Consider the following 13,940-nt stretch of genomic DNA (forward strand, 5'->3'; position numbering starts at 1 on the left):
TCAGGTACCAGGTCTGCCGGTAGGAGCTGCCCCTACAGAATGACTCTCCTTTCCTTAGAGGCGAGTCCTGAGTTGTGGTATGTAGACAGAAGTTGTCCTCTAAATTATCCTCTTTTAAAGACCCAACCAGTTTTGTTTTTACCGACCTTCCCACATACTGGTCGTTGCAAAAAGTTTTATATGGGAGGCTTTACTTTATGACTTGTACTTTTTGGGGACATTTTGGGATACACATGTTGATAATCATTCTGTATCTATAAAGAACATTCCCTCATGTTTTTGTTGGATTTCTTTATGAATATAAGTTTTTTAACTTGTTTTATATGATTTTATTAATTTTTTTTTACATATTACACCCAATTTTATAAAAAAAATTTTCTTCACTTTGTAGTATAATAATATAAAGAGGGCTCAACGGTGAAGTGTGGTCAACACTTTATAATCTACTCCCGATTGTAAGGGTTTGAACTCAATCCTGTTCTATAATGACACCATACGGCAAGAGATATAAGTTCTAACACATACAGTGCTCTCCGCTAAGCACGACATCAGACATTTTAACTGAACCCCCAATAAACGTTATTCAGACAGGAACCCGAGGAGCCCTGATGGAGCCATTCCCTTGAGTGAAGCCAACGGAGTCACTTTGAACACTGTTTCTCCTCTGTGATATCATAAGGAAACACTCCATGGACTTGCTAGTAAATGCTCTACACTATCATATCTAGTAAAATACTTATTTTTTTGTGTTTTTGGCAATTTTTGAAGGTTTTTTTGACAAGGGGGTAACTTAAAGAAAAGGGGATGGGTTAAATGCTATAATACGAGCCAAAAAACTGACCACCAAAAATATGTAAAATTAGGCAAAGATTTATTATCCACCAGAACATCTAGTTTAAGGAGTATTCTCAAGTATCAAAGTCAACCCTCAAGAATCCGTGATCCTGAGAACCCCCTTGTGAATGAAGTGGTGGCCAAAGAATCGCACACCATTCATTGTTACGGGAGTGCCGAGGACCAGCTGAGCAGAGACCTCCCATTAACAATGAATGGAGCATAGATGCATATGATAGACCACTCCTCCGTTCACATGGTGCTTTTCGGAACCCTTGTTTTTGGAACCGCTGTGGTCCTCAGAAGTCAGCCTCCAACAGATAGGTGATAGCTTTCAGACTTGAGAATACCACCGTGAAATTGCCTAAAAATAACATAGAATCATTAAATCTGCTCCTAGACATCAGTTTTCCCTGACGTGTTACTTTAAGGCCTAGTTCACACTAGGCAATCCCAGCTCTCTGCTCTGAGCTCACCATTTATGGTAGAGGAAGGAGGTCACGACTTAATACTCAAAAATAGTAATCAAAGAAGAGTCCCAAAGATGAACGGTGGACTCCTTTTCGTCTGTGTCCTTTTTATGCCTGACACTATATCTTCCTCTCCACTGTAGTCGTAGTCAGAAGGGGACATCTAAATTCTATTTTTTTAGGTTTAAACATATAAACCTCATAAAGGAGTGCTCAGTGCACAGATTGTAAACCTTTCATAAGGGGATTACTTGGATTACTAAATTAGCAGCGGAGCGGTCTACAGAGTGTGTGTGCATTGTGTACTGTATCTCATTCAAAAGAGCTGAGTTGCAATACCACATATAACCACTAGACAGGAGTGGCGCTGTTTATGTAAGGAAGCAGCTCTATTTTTCTAATCTTGAACAGCTCTTGTAAATTACACAATGTCTGATAATTTATAATATAAGAGACAATAACATATTATATATATATTTTGCAGATCTCTAAACCCGTGAATTCATTGAGGAAAAGAAACAAAATGGCGTCTATGAAGAGTGAAAATACGACGGATCTGAAAACTTTGCTCTTTACACAAGTGAATAACTATGTGAAAGATTCAGTCAATAGTACAATAACCTATACAAAGACATCGGACCAGATGGAAGTGGTGTACATACTTCTGCTCCTGGGATTTTTTGGATTTTTTACATTTGGAATAATGCTGAGTTACATCCGTTCCAAAAAGAGGGAGCATTCCAGTGACCCGTACCATATATACATCGCCAACGAGTGGAAGAAAGCGCCAATTGCTGTGCCACGGCTTGCAGCGCCAACCTCAACATGCTTCTCTGTGGAGAATAGGTTTGCAGCAGAGCATCCAAATAGTCTTATACCAACCACAAGTACACACTGATTCCAGACGTTCTCCCCATGGACCTGTCCTCCATAGAAAGGGTCTAATGACGGCGCATCAAAGAAACACTGGAAAATGGACAGTTCATATTCCAGATACAATAGTATTACAGACGCTGCTCTAGTTTCCCAAAAAAGTATAAAAACAATCACAAGGTGGAGACACCTCAGGGTGGACCGGTCACTTCGAAGTGAAGTAGAAGCTCCACATTATGGGGCAGAGGGACCTTTGGACAACAATGAAACCACAACCTCAAAGTGATGCCCCATGTTTTCTTCCAAACCTGTCTGCACAAAACATCTTGCCTTGGCGCCTAGCCAATATGGGGAACAAGTAACATTTGGGTGAAGCAAAACTTTATATGAAGGCTTTTTGGGTATAAATGTCAGCAATAAGCCATAAAAAATGATGTATCAAGCTTTGGCTTTGAAGGTCATCAATTGTCCATAAAAAAAAGACGTATCAGGCGTTGGGTTTTATGGTCATCAAGTGTCCATACAAAATGAAAGGTAAAATTTGGGTGAAGCAAAACTTTGTACACTGCGTGCAGACTTATTAGGCAAGTTGTATTTTATCGGATTTTTTTTTTATTATTGATCAACAACTATGTTCTCAATCAGCCCAAAAGACAATAAGATATCAAAGCTTAATATTTTTGGAAGTTGGAGTGGGTTTTTTTAGATTTGTCTATCTTAGGAGGATATGTGTTTGTGCAGGTAACTATTACTGTGCAGAATTATTAGGCAACTTAATAAAAACCAAATATATTCCCATCTCACTTGTTTATTTTCACCAGGTAAACCAATATAACTGCACAAAATTTAGAAACAAACATTTCTGACATGCAAAAACAAAACCCAAAAAAATTAGTGGCCAATATAGTCACCTTTCTTTCTGATGTCTCTCAGCAGCCTACCATCCATAGATTCTGTCATTGCTTCATCTGTTTACGATCAACATTGCGTGCAGCAGCCACCACAGCCTCCAGACACTGTTCCGAGAGGTGGACTGTTTTCCCTCCCTGTAGATCTTACATTTTATGAGGGACCACAGGTTCTCTATGGGGTTCAGATCAGGTGAACAAGGGGGCCATGTCATTTTTTCATCATTTAGACCTTTACTGGCCAGCCACGCTGTGGAGTAGTTGGATGCATGTGATGGAGCATTGTCCTGCATGAAAATCATGGTTTTTTTGAACGATACCAACTTCTTCCTGTACAACTGCTTGAAGAAGTTGTCTTCCAGAAACTGGCAGTAGGTCTGGGAGTTGAGCTTCACTCCATCCTCAACCCGAAAAGGTCCTACAAGTTCATCTTTGATGATACCAGCCCATACCAGTACCCACCTCCACCTTGCTGGCGTCTGAGTCGGAGTGGAGCTCTCTGCCCTTTACTGATCCAGCCTCTGGCCCATCCATCTGGCCCATCAAGAGTCACTCTCATTTCATCAGTCCATAAAACCTTTGAAAAATCAGTCTTAAGATATTTCTTGGCCCAGTCTTGATGTTTTATCTTATGTTTCTTGTTCAGAGGTGGTGGTTTTTCATCCTTCCTTACCTTGGCCATGTCCCGGAGTATGGCACACCTTGTGCTTTTTGATACTCCAGTAACGTTGCAGCTCTGAAATATGGCCAAACTGGTGGCAAATGGCATCTTGGCAGCTTCACGCTTGATTTTCCTCAATTCATGGGCAGTTATATTGCACCTTTTTTGCCCAATACTCTTCTTGCGACCCTGTTGGCTATTTGCCATGAAACGCTTGATTGTTCGGTGATCACGCTTCAAAAGTTTGGGAATTTCAAGACTGCTGCATCCCTCTGCAAGACATCTCACAATTGTGGACTTTTTATAGCCCGTCAAATCTCTCTTCTGACCCATTTTGCCAAAGGAAAGGAAGTTGCCTAATAATTAAGCACCCCTTATATAGGGTGTTGATGTCATTACACCGCACCCCTCCTCATTACAGAGATGCACATCAACGGATTTACTTAATTGGTAGTTGGCTCTCAGCCTATACAGCTTGGAGCAGGACAACATGTATAAAAAGTATCACGTGATCAAAATACTAATTTGCCTAATATATCTGCACACAGTGTACGAAGGCTTTTTGGGTAATAAAGGTCATCAGTTAGCCATAAAAAAAAGATCATCAATTGTTCATAAGAAATTATGTATCAGGCGTTGGGTTCAAAGGTCATCAATTGTCCATAGAAATGATGCATCAGGCATTGAGTTGGAAGGTCATCAAGTGTCCATAAAAAATGATGCATCAGGAGTTGGATTGAACATAATTTTCAGTCAATGGACAGAAAAATAATATGTTTTGATGTGCGTAAAAGAGAAGGCCCCTCATTATGGTACCAGTTTTTCATATTTGCCAAAGTCCTGATTTTCCAGGACAATCTAAACCACAAGAAATAGAGAATCTTGTGCTAACTGCATCCAAAAATGAAAGGTTTAGGGGCATTTCTGGTGAAAAGCCTCAATCATGGACATTAAAATATTGGTTATTATAACCATGACATATGAACCAATTCCCGAACCCATTGTTTCGCACGACTGCAAAGGAAGACCTCTGTTGGGTTCCTCCAACCGATAAAGGACATATCGCATGGTCTGCCTCCATTACTCAAAGGTTTTAAAACTAGTGTCTCGGCCACAAGTCAGCAGTATCATAGAAACGCAACCAACTAGTTCCCTATCCAAACCTGATGAAGGGCAAGTACCCTATATCACATGGGCATCTGGTTGGGCTAATATCCTTGTCATGTTTCAAGGCTTTTTTTATGGGTCACGCATAAACTTACAGGGTGGGTTTACCTATAAGTGGCACTTGATTGACAACTTTCTTCTTTTTTCGGGAAAACTTATTTACAAATGTTTTTATTCCCATGGATCAATACCCTTTAAGACATTTACCCTAACCAGTCCCCGCCCAGAGCCATCACCCAAATAGAAGCCCTAACAATTCTGCCCCATACTGCCACGCTGAATATTTCCTTTTATACCACTTACTATGACTTCCAGACAGGAAAAAATATTATTCACTTTTATTTTTTTTTTTTCTAGAACATTATTGTCGCCATTCACTAAATGATTGCACTGTTTGTTAATAATTGTAATTATTACTTATTTACTTTTTTATACCAATAAATCCATCTATTCATTGTATTTGTGTCTCGTGTATAAGTTTCACATAGGAGCTGCGTACACTAAACGGGAAGACATTTTAACACTTTTTGAAATATAGTTTTAGCTCTCAGTTTAGGCTGGTTTCACACTACGTCTTTTTAACATCCGTTGAAAACGTTATTTTAGCGGAAATACGGATCCTGCTTTTACAGCAAATAACGTATGCAAACGCATCTGTTATTTTGCAGGATCCTGCACTGGATGTTTAGGGGCGGCCCGCCCGGGCGGGCATTGGAGTCATGTGATCGGGAGTGAGGGGAACTAGACTGGGAGCCGGCTTCTGACAGCTGCAGACGCTGGTAACCAAGGTAAACATCGGCCTTGGATACCCGATATTTATCTTGGTTACGAGTGTCTGCAGCTGCTAGGAGCAGGGCTGTCTGCACACGTAACCAACGTAAACATCGGGTAACTAAGAGAAGTGGTTACGCGATATTTACCTTGGTTACGAGTGTCCGCAGCTCTCAGGTGGGAGAGAGAGGAAGGGGAGGAAGGGGGAAAGACAGAGATAGAGAGAGAGAGGGTGAGGGAGGGAAGAGGAGGGAGAGACAGATCACGCGAGACTGGTTCTGGGCATGCTCAGTACTTTCTGGGCATGCTCAGTACAAAAGCAGGATCCTGTCTATCAGCACGCCAGCGTTCACCTGCGTTCGCGTGCTGTTTAGTCAGGATCCGGTGACTTGCAGTATTTTGACGCAGCTCAAAAACGCTACAAGTAGCGTTTTTGAAACATGTTAAAAAACTGCAAGTCACCGGATCCGCACTATAACGCACGCAAACGCAGGTGAACGCATGTTAACGCGAGTCCATTGCAAATGCATTGAAATAAAAACGCATTTGCACTGGATCCGTACTTCCGCTAAAATAACGTTTTCAACGGATGTTAAAAAGACGTAGTGTGAAACCAGCCTTAGATGCAAAAATATAAACCAATTGCAAAAGTAGACATTCCGCTTCAAGGATCTTTTATTTCCACTGACAAATTTGTACCCAAGTTAGAAGTATTTTGCTTCGAGCGATTATATTTAAGCCATTATCGGATTGTTGCTGAGGATAGAAGCAGAATACGGCCCCAGGCAGTCATAGTTCTGCTTCGATGTTTAGGACAAAGGTGAGAGTCAAGTAAAAACATCAGAACTACAGGTAATGCAAAGCTAAAATCCGAGATCCAGAACATAAAGGTCCTCCATTGTTATACAGTGCCTTGCGAAAGTATTCGGCCCCCTTGAATTTTTCAACCTTTTCCCACATTTCAGGCTTCAAACATAAAGATAAAAATTTTAATGTCGTGAAGAATCGACAACACGTGGGACAGAATTGTGAAGTTGAATGAAATTTATTGCTTATTTTAAACTTTTTTAAAAAATAAATAACTGAAAATTGGGGCGTGCAAAATTATTCATCCCCTTTACTTTCAGTGCAGCAAACTCACTCCAGAAGTTCATTGAGGATCTCTGAATGATCCAATGTTGTCCTAAATGACTGATGATGATAAATATAATCCACCTGTGTGTAATCAAGTCTCCGTATAAATGCATCTGTGTAGTGCCCCACGGGCAGGCAGTAAAACCTACTCGTTGCCTGGCCGTTTTGGGTCGGGTCAGGTGTTAACACGGGGTGGCCTTGCCTGGTAATGTTGCCCCGAGGCGTACAGTTAAATGGTGAGGGAGGGAAGCGGGGTATTTGGAAAAGAGTTTGTCGTGATGCCACCTCTGGTATGCGGCCAGGGAATAGCCGCCACTGCCGGGTTCCTCTCCAAGGAGGGTGTTAAGGTAGCAGGGATGGTATTGCTCTCCACAGGCGGAGTGGGTCCCAGGTGGATGATGAAGGTAGCAATGGCCATTAGTGAAGAAAAGAATCCAGTTTCCAGACTGTAATGGCCATTGGCGCCTAAGCGCTGGGCGGCAGCGCCAGTGAGGATAAGCCAACACAGTCTCTGTGGGTTCAAGGTGTAGTTTACTCACAACTTCAGCTGCCAGCCTGGTCACACTGGTCACTGCCGTGATGGGCTCAGGTCAATCCCAGATCCGGTGAGGGGTCACCACCAGCGTTGTGAAAAAAGAAGGAGAGAGATTGTCCTAATTCTAGGGTGTTCTCCTCAGCAGTTGGGTACCCTGGCTGAGCTCCCGCTCCAAGCAATCGGGCCCAATAAAGTCCAAGTCTTCCAGAGGTGTGTTGCCAGAACTATGGTCCTGACGGGTCTGACTAGCCATGATGTGCGTGTGTAATACTTATTTATACCCCAAGTGGAACCCGCCCCCCAGGTGGCTGGCTTCAGTGACCGGGAAGTCCATGTGCATATGGGCACCTCCCTTGCCTACCCTGAGCCAACCCACTCTGTGTTAAGGTTCCTAAGCTGTGTGTAATGTGTAAATGTGGAACAATGGTGATTGACCCCCTCCTTACCTGAGATAGATATTTCACCTTAATTGGTGTGCAGTACACTGTGGTGACTAGAGCCTCAGGGGTGCCACACCTGCTCTGTGATAGTCTCAGTGTTCTGTTCTGTTTAAAGCGCAGATAGCATCATGAAGACCAAGGAACACAACAGGCAGGTCCGTGATACTGTTGTGGAGAAGTGTAAAGCCGGATTTGGTTACAAAAAGATTTCCAAAACTTTAAACATTCCAAAGAGCACTGTGCAAGTGATCATATTGAAATGCAAGTGTGACGCCCTGGACTAGTCAGGTCGTCCCAGGTAGTCCCATACACACCCCCCCCCCTCACCTTAGAAAGGTGACAGCTGCCAAACTACAAACCTTTGTCACCACCCTCCGGGTTTCATGTCCACACCAGGGGGACGGAGTCAGGCAGTTGGCTCCACCCACCGATGAGTTTACAGGCCCGGAGGCGGGAGAACAGTAGGAAGTTGAGTCTTGACAGTGAGTGAGGAAAGTCAAGTTCAAGGGCAGACCTGTGCTCAGGCCTGCCAAAGACTACACAAGGTGTTTGGGTTGGAGCCCAGGCACCTTTGGCAAAGAGGCAGACGGTGGTGGCCGCCTGCAAGAGCTGGGATTACAGCTGGTGGAACCATAGGGACCGGGGTCGGGCGGTGGCCCGCCGGTACCGAACCGGAGAAGCGATTGGAAACCGGAGCACCAGGAGGGGTACTCAGACCCAGTACGAGGCCCAGAAACAACTAGGCTAAGTCGAATCAACTGATTGAGGACTGGACTTTAGGACCTGCCCCACACAAGACCCGACTGAAGACAACAGCCCAACCATTAGGGTACAGCCACCGCCAAGGCATAGAGACCCAAGGGGCCAGCATCTGCGGGCAAACAGGGCTCTTCCGACACACAGCAAGCCGGGGAGCGGACTACCATTGCTTAGGCATAGGAGTCATAACAGCTACACTAAAGAGGTGCAGGAGAAAGGCGGAAACCACCAACCTGATAAGGGGAAGCTGCAGCCGGCTGCGGGCACCGTTCATCATCCTGTTTGGTTTACCAAAGACTCCAGCGTGTTTTATCATAGTGAGTACACCAGTGCCTTCGGGCCGCACACCGAGCCGCACCGCACTAGCACCCAGCACGCATCCATCCCCTCGCCTCAGCACCTCCCTCGGGCCCCCGGGACCATCACCCCCCTACCCACAGAGGGGGTCAACACTAAGCTGCGCAACACCGTCCCCGGGAGCCTAGTCAACGGCAGTGGTGGTGTCCATCCATTCACCACAACCCGTGGGTGGCGTCACGAACTTAAATCTAGTACAAACCACCGCGGCTCCGGCCGTGGATCTCCCCACCAAAGTCCATACGTGTAGCGCCAACCTCCCCTTTCAGAGCGACGTGACCCCCGGGTCCGTGGAAGAGCTCGAGCCACCCACCGACGAGCACGGACCCGAGCGGCTCTGCAGCCGGCCGAGCCCCGGGGCGGTACACAAGGAGTATCATACCACTGCAAATCTACCAAGACCCAGCCGTCCATCCAAACTTTCATCTCAAACAAGGAGAAGACTGATCAGAGATGCAGCCAAGAGGCCCATGATCACTCTGGATGAACTACACGGTGGCTCAGTGGTTAGCACTGCAGTCTTGCAGCGCTGGGGTCCAAGCTTCAAATCCCACCAAGGACAACATCTGCAAGGAGTTTGTATGTTCTCCCCATGTTTGTATGTTCTCCCCATGTTTGTGTGGGTTTCCTCCCACACTCCAAAAACATACAGATAGGGAACTTAGATTGTGAGTCCCAATGGGGACAGTGTTACAATTGAATGTAAAGCGCTGTGGAATTAACAGCGCTATATAAATGAATAAATTATTATTATTATTATTATTATTATAACTGCAGAGATCTACAGCTGAGGTGAGAAAGTCTGTTCATAGGACAACAATCATCACAAATCTGGCCTTTATGGAAAAGTGGCAAGGAGAAGCCATTTCTCAAAGATATCCATAAAAAGTGTCCTTTAAAGTTTGACACAAGCCACCTGGGAGACACCAAACATGTGGAAGAAGGTGCTCTGGTCAGATAAAACCAAAATCGAACTATGTGGGCACAATGCTGAACGATATGTTTGGCGTAAAAGCAAAACAGCTCATCACCCTGAACACACCATCCCCACTGTCAAACATGGTGGTGGCAGCAGCATGGTTTGGGCCTGCTTTTCTTCAGCAGTGACAGGGAAGATGGTTAAAATTGATGGAAAGATGGATGGAGCCAAATACAGGACCATTCTTGAAGAAAACCTGTTGGAGTCTGCAAAAGACCTGAGACTGGGACGGAGATTTGTCTTCCAACAAGACAATGATCCCAAACAAAGCAAAATCTACAATGGAATGATTCACAAATAAACGTATCCAGGTGTTAGAATGGCCAAGTCACAGTCCAGACCTGAATCCAATCGAGAATCTGTGGAAAGAGCTGAAAACTGCTGTTCACAAACGCCTCCATCCAACCTCACTCAGCTCCAGCTGTTTACAAAGGAAGAATGGCCGAGAATTTCAGTCTCTCGATGTGCAAAACTGATAGACACATACCCCAAGAGACTGCAGCTGTAATCACAGCAAAAGGGGGCGCTACAAAGTATTAACTTAAAGGGGATGAATAATATTGCACGCCCCAATTTTCAGTTATTTATTTTTTATAAAAGTGTAACATAAGCAATACATTTCGTTCACCTTCACAATTGTGTCCACTTGTTGTTGATTCTTCACCAGAACATTAACATTTTTATCTTTATGTTTGAAGCCTGAAATGTGGGAAAAGGTTGAAAAATTCAAGGGAGCTGAATACTTTCGCAAGGCACTGCACATAAGACCATCCTGGTACTCTTTAGAATTGATAGTACATTCCACCATTTGGAGAATGTCCACAATTCTGAGGTCCATGACATACCTTAATAGGTTTAGAGCTCTTTTATCCCTGCTATTCTTTAATCAACCATCCATTAGAAAGGTTTAAAGTAATATTGGCCTCTCCAGCAGGGCTGCTCCAATGGTCTCTATGTGGACCATAACTATTGACTCCCAAAACTCCAGTCACTTGACCATTGTGGCCATCGATTAGGTTCAAGATCTAGTAACTCACTGCTGGGACATCATCACATCTAGAGACCATGGGAATGGCGGAACTAGAGCTACAGGGGATTCTGGAGAGCTATGTACCTGACTCCACTTGATCCAGAGCCTATCGCAGGAAATTACAGATCTGCAGTCTCAGGTTGCGCAGCAGCTGCAGGTCTGCTGGTCTCGGCTCATTCCCAGCCCAAACTTAAGATTGCCCTGGCGGACAGGATTTCTGGGGGAAAGATAATTTCATGGTGTTTAGGGAGGCTTGTAAATTATATTTTAAGCTCCGCTCCAGTGGATTGTAGTTTCCCTTCTTCAGGGTGATCCCCAGTCCTGGCCTTCTCTCTGCCGATCGACTCTCAGTTGTTATGGTCGGTGGATGAGTTTTTTTCAGCTTTGGCCCTGGTCTATGATGACCCTGATTGCGTCGCCCTTGCTGAGTCTAAACTCTGTCCCTTGATACGAAGTCAGCAAGAGGCAGGAAATCCACCCAGTCCTCCTGATTACATGAAACAAAACAACTTAAATACTATTCTACCACTTGGTTCATCCTTTTTGTCTGTCCATTGTTCTCTGGATGATAACCTGAGGAGCATGAAAGTTCAAAACCCAATATAATGCAAAAACTAGTCCAAAACCTAGCTAAAATATAAATGCTTCTATGATAAATAATGTTCTAAGGCACTCCATGTAATTTCATAATATGGGAAATGAATGATATAGCTAAATTCTTTCTTAGCCATAGACCATCTTTGAAGAGGAACCAAAGGAACCATTTTGCTGAAATGGTCCACCACCCACACTACAGTATTATCACCAGAATTGGGTAGATCAGTGACAAAGTCTATGGACAAGTGCATCTGTAGCGCCCCACGGGGCAGGCGGTTAACCTACTCGTCACCAGGCCATATCGGGTCGGGTCAGGCGTTGTCACGGGGTTGCCTTGCCCGGTAATGTTGCCACGAGGCGTACAGTAAATGGTGGGGGAAGCAGGGTAATTGGGAGACTTTGTCGTGACGCCACCTGTCGTATGCGGCCAGTAGTAGCTGCTGCTGCAGGATTCCTCTCCGGGGGAGGTGTTATGGCAGCTGGGATGGTGTCACTCTTCTAGGCAGCGGCACCGGTAAGGACAAGCCAACATAGTCTCTGCGGGTTCAGGGTGTAGTTTACTCACAACTTCAGCTGCCAGCCCAGTCACACTGGTCACTGCTGTGATGGGCCCATGTCAATCCCAGATCCGGTAAGTGTTCATCACTGGTGTTTGGAGAAAGAAGGAGAAAGAGAGTGTGCTATTTCTAGGGTGTCCCCCTCCGCAGTTAGGTACCCCAGCTGAGCTCTCGCTCCAAGCCCCAGGGCTCAGTAAAGTCCAATTTTTCTTGAGAGATCTTGCCAGAACTATGGTCCCGACTACCCCAGGTGGAACCCGCCCCACAGGTGGCTGGCTTCAGTGACTGGGAAGTCCCATGACCGTTTGTGCCACCCCCTGCCTATTCTGTGCCAACCCATCCTATGTGAAGGCTCCTAAGCTGTATGTGGTGTGTGAATGTGGAACACCAGTGATTAACCCCCTCCTTACCTGAGATAGATATTGCACCTTAACTGAGGTGCAGTACCCTGTGACGACCTGAACCTCAGAGGTGCCATACATTCAAAGCTGACATGGGACCTTGTTAGGTAAGAGAAAACGTTAACTGTTACCCAAACTCTGCAGTTATGGACAATTTCATCTACATCCTTACAAGCATTCTGTCACCAAAAGTCCCTCGAAATAGCTCTCGAATTGGCAGAAGAACCAGGGTGACAGGCTTACACGGAATAATGCACTTCATTAAGAAGATCTGTACATATAGAGGATGGTACAAAATGTTTGTTCATAGGCAATCCCTCTGGTGCACTATCTTGAGCCTCCTGAATGCGCTGTCTGAAATCAAGCCTCAGAACACCCACAACCACCCCTTTACAAAGAACCCTAACCAAATGTTCATCACTCAACTCCGGAACAATAGTATGTGACGCCCTGGCCAAAACCAGGTAGTCACAATTAGGCCCCTGCATAACACCTTCCCTCTCTAGGTAACATACAGCCAACCAGAAACCCTAGTCACCCCCCCCCTTAGGGACAGACAGACACACCAGTGAGCATGACCAGGCGGTTGGAACACGCTCAGCCAGGGGTCTAGACAGCCCGGGGCGGGAAAACAAGGAGTTAGCTTCAGTTAAGTTTGGAGTTCATGTGCTAAGTGTAGCTCCAGCAGTGAAGTTCAAGTTGAACGGTACCAGGGTAGGAGCAATGGTGCCACTGGCTAGGAGGCAGACAGTGGTCTACGTCAGCAGTAGATGGGAAGACGGCTCGGTGGAACAGAGGTGGACCGGGACAGGGTTGTAGCCCCCCCGGTACCAATACGGGGAACCGACTCGGAAACCGTAGCACAAAGGTGGGTAATCGGACCCTGAAGCCAGAAACCAGAAACAAGCGGACTGGTTAATTAACCAATTGAGGCCAAGACTAGAGGTCCTGTCCCACCCAAAGTCACTCATAGAAGACAACAGCCCACCGATTAGGGATAAAAGGTCCCCGCCAGGGCCCATAGATCCCACGGGCCAGCGTCTATGTAGGCCATATCCAGCCGGGAGCGGACTCCTGAGTTTCACACTAGGAAAGTCCACCTTACACAAACGGTGCAGGAAAAGGATAGAGATGTGGCGCCCTGGACTAGCCAGGTAGCCACAGACAAAACACACCCCCACTCCCACCCCCAGACAGTTACATTAGTCAGACACAAAATCCTTGTTGCCTCCCTCCAGGGCTGATGTCCACACCAGGTGGGGTGGAGCCAGGCAGTTGGCCCCACCCACTGAGGAGTTCACAGTCTTGGAGGCAGGAACAGTAGTCGGTTAGAGTTTGGAGGTTGAAGTGAGAGGAGTGAAGTGGAGAGACTGCTGGTGTCTGGGTCGGAGCCCGGGCACTGACAGCAAGGTTGGCAGACAGTGGTGGCCATCTGCAGGAGTGGTGGATCAATGCGTAGCCGTAGGA

Source organism: Anomaloglossus baeobatrachus, chromosome 2, assembly GCF_048569485.1.
Source record: "Anomaloglossus baeobatrachus isolate aAnoBae1 chromosome 2, aAnoBae1.hap1, whole genome shotgun sequence".
NCBI lineage: Eukaryota > Metazoa > Chordata > Amphibia > Anura > Aromobatidae > Anomaloglossus > Anomaloglossus baeobatrachus.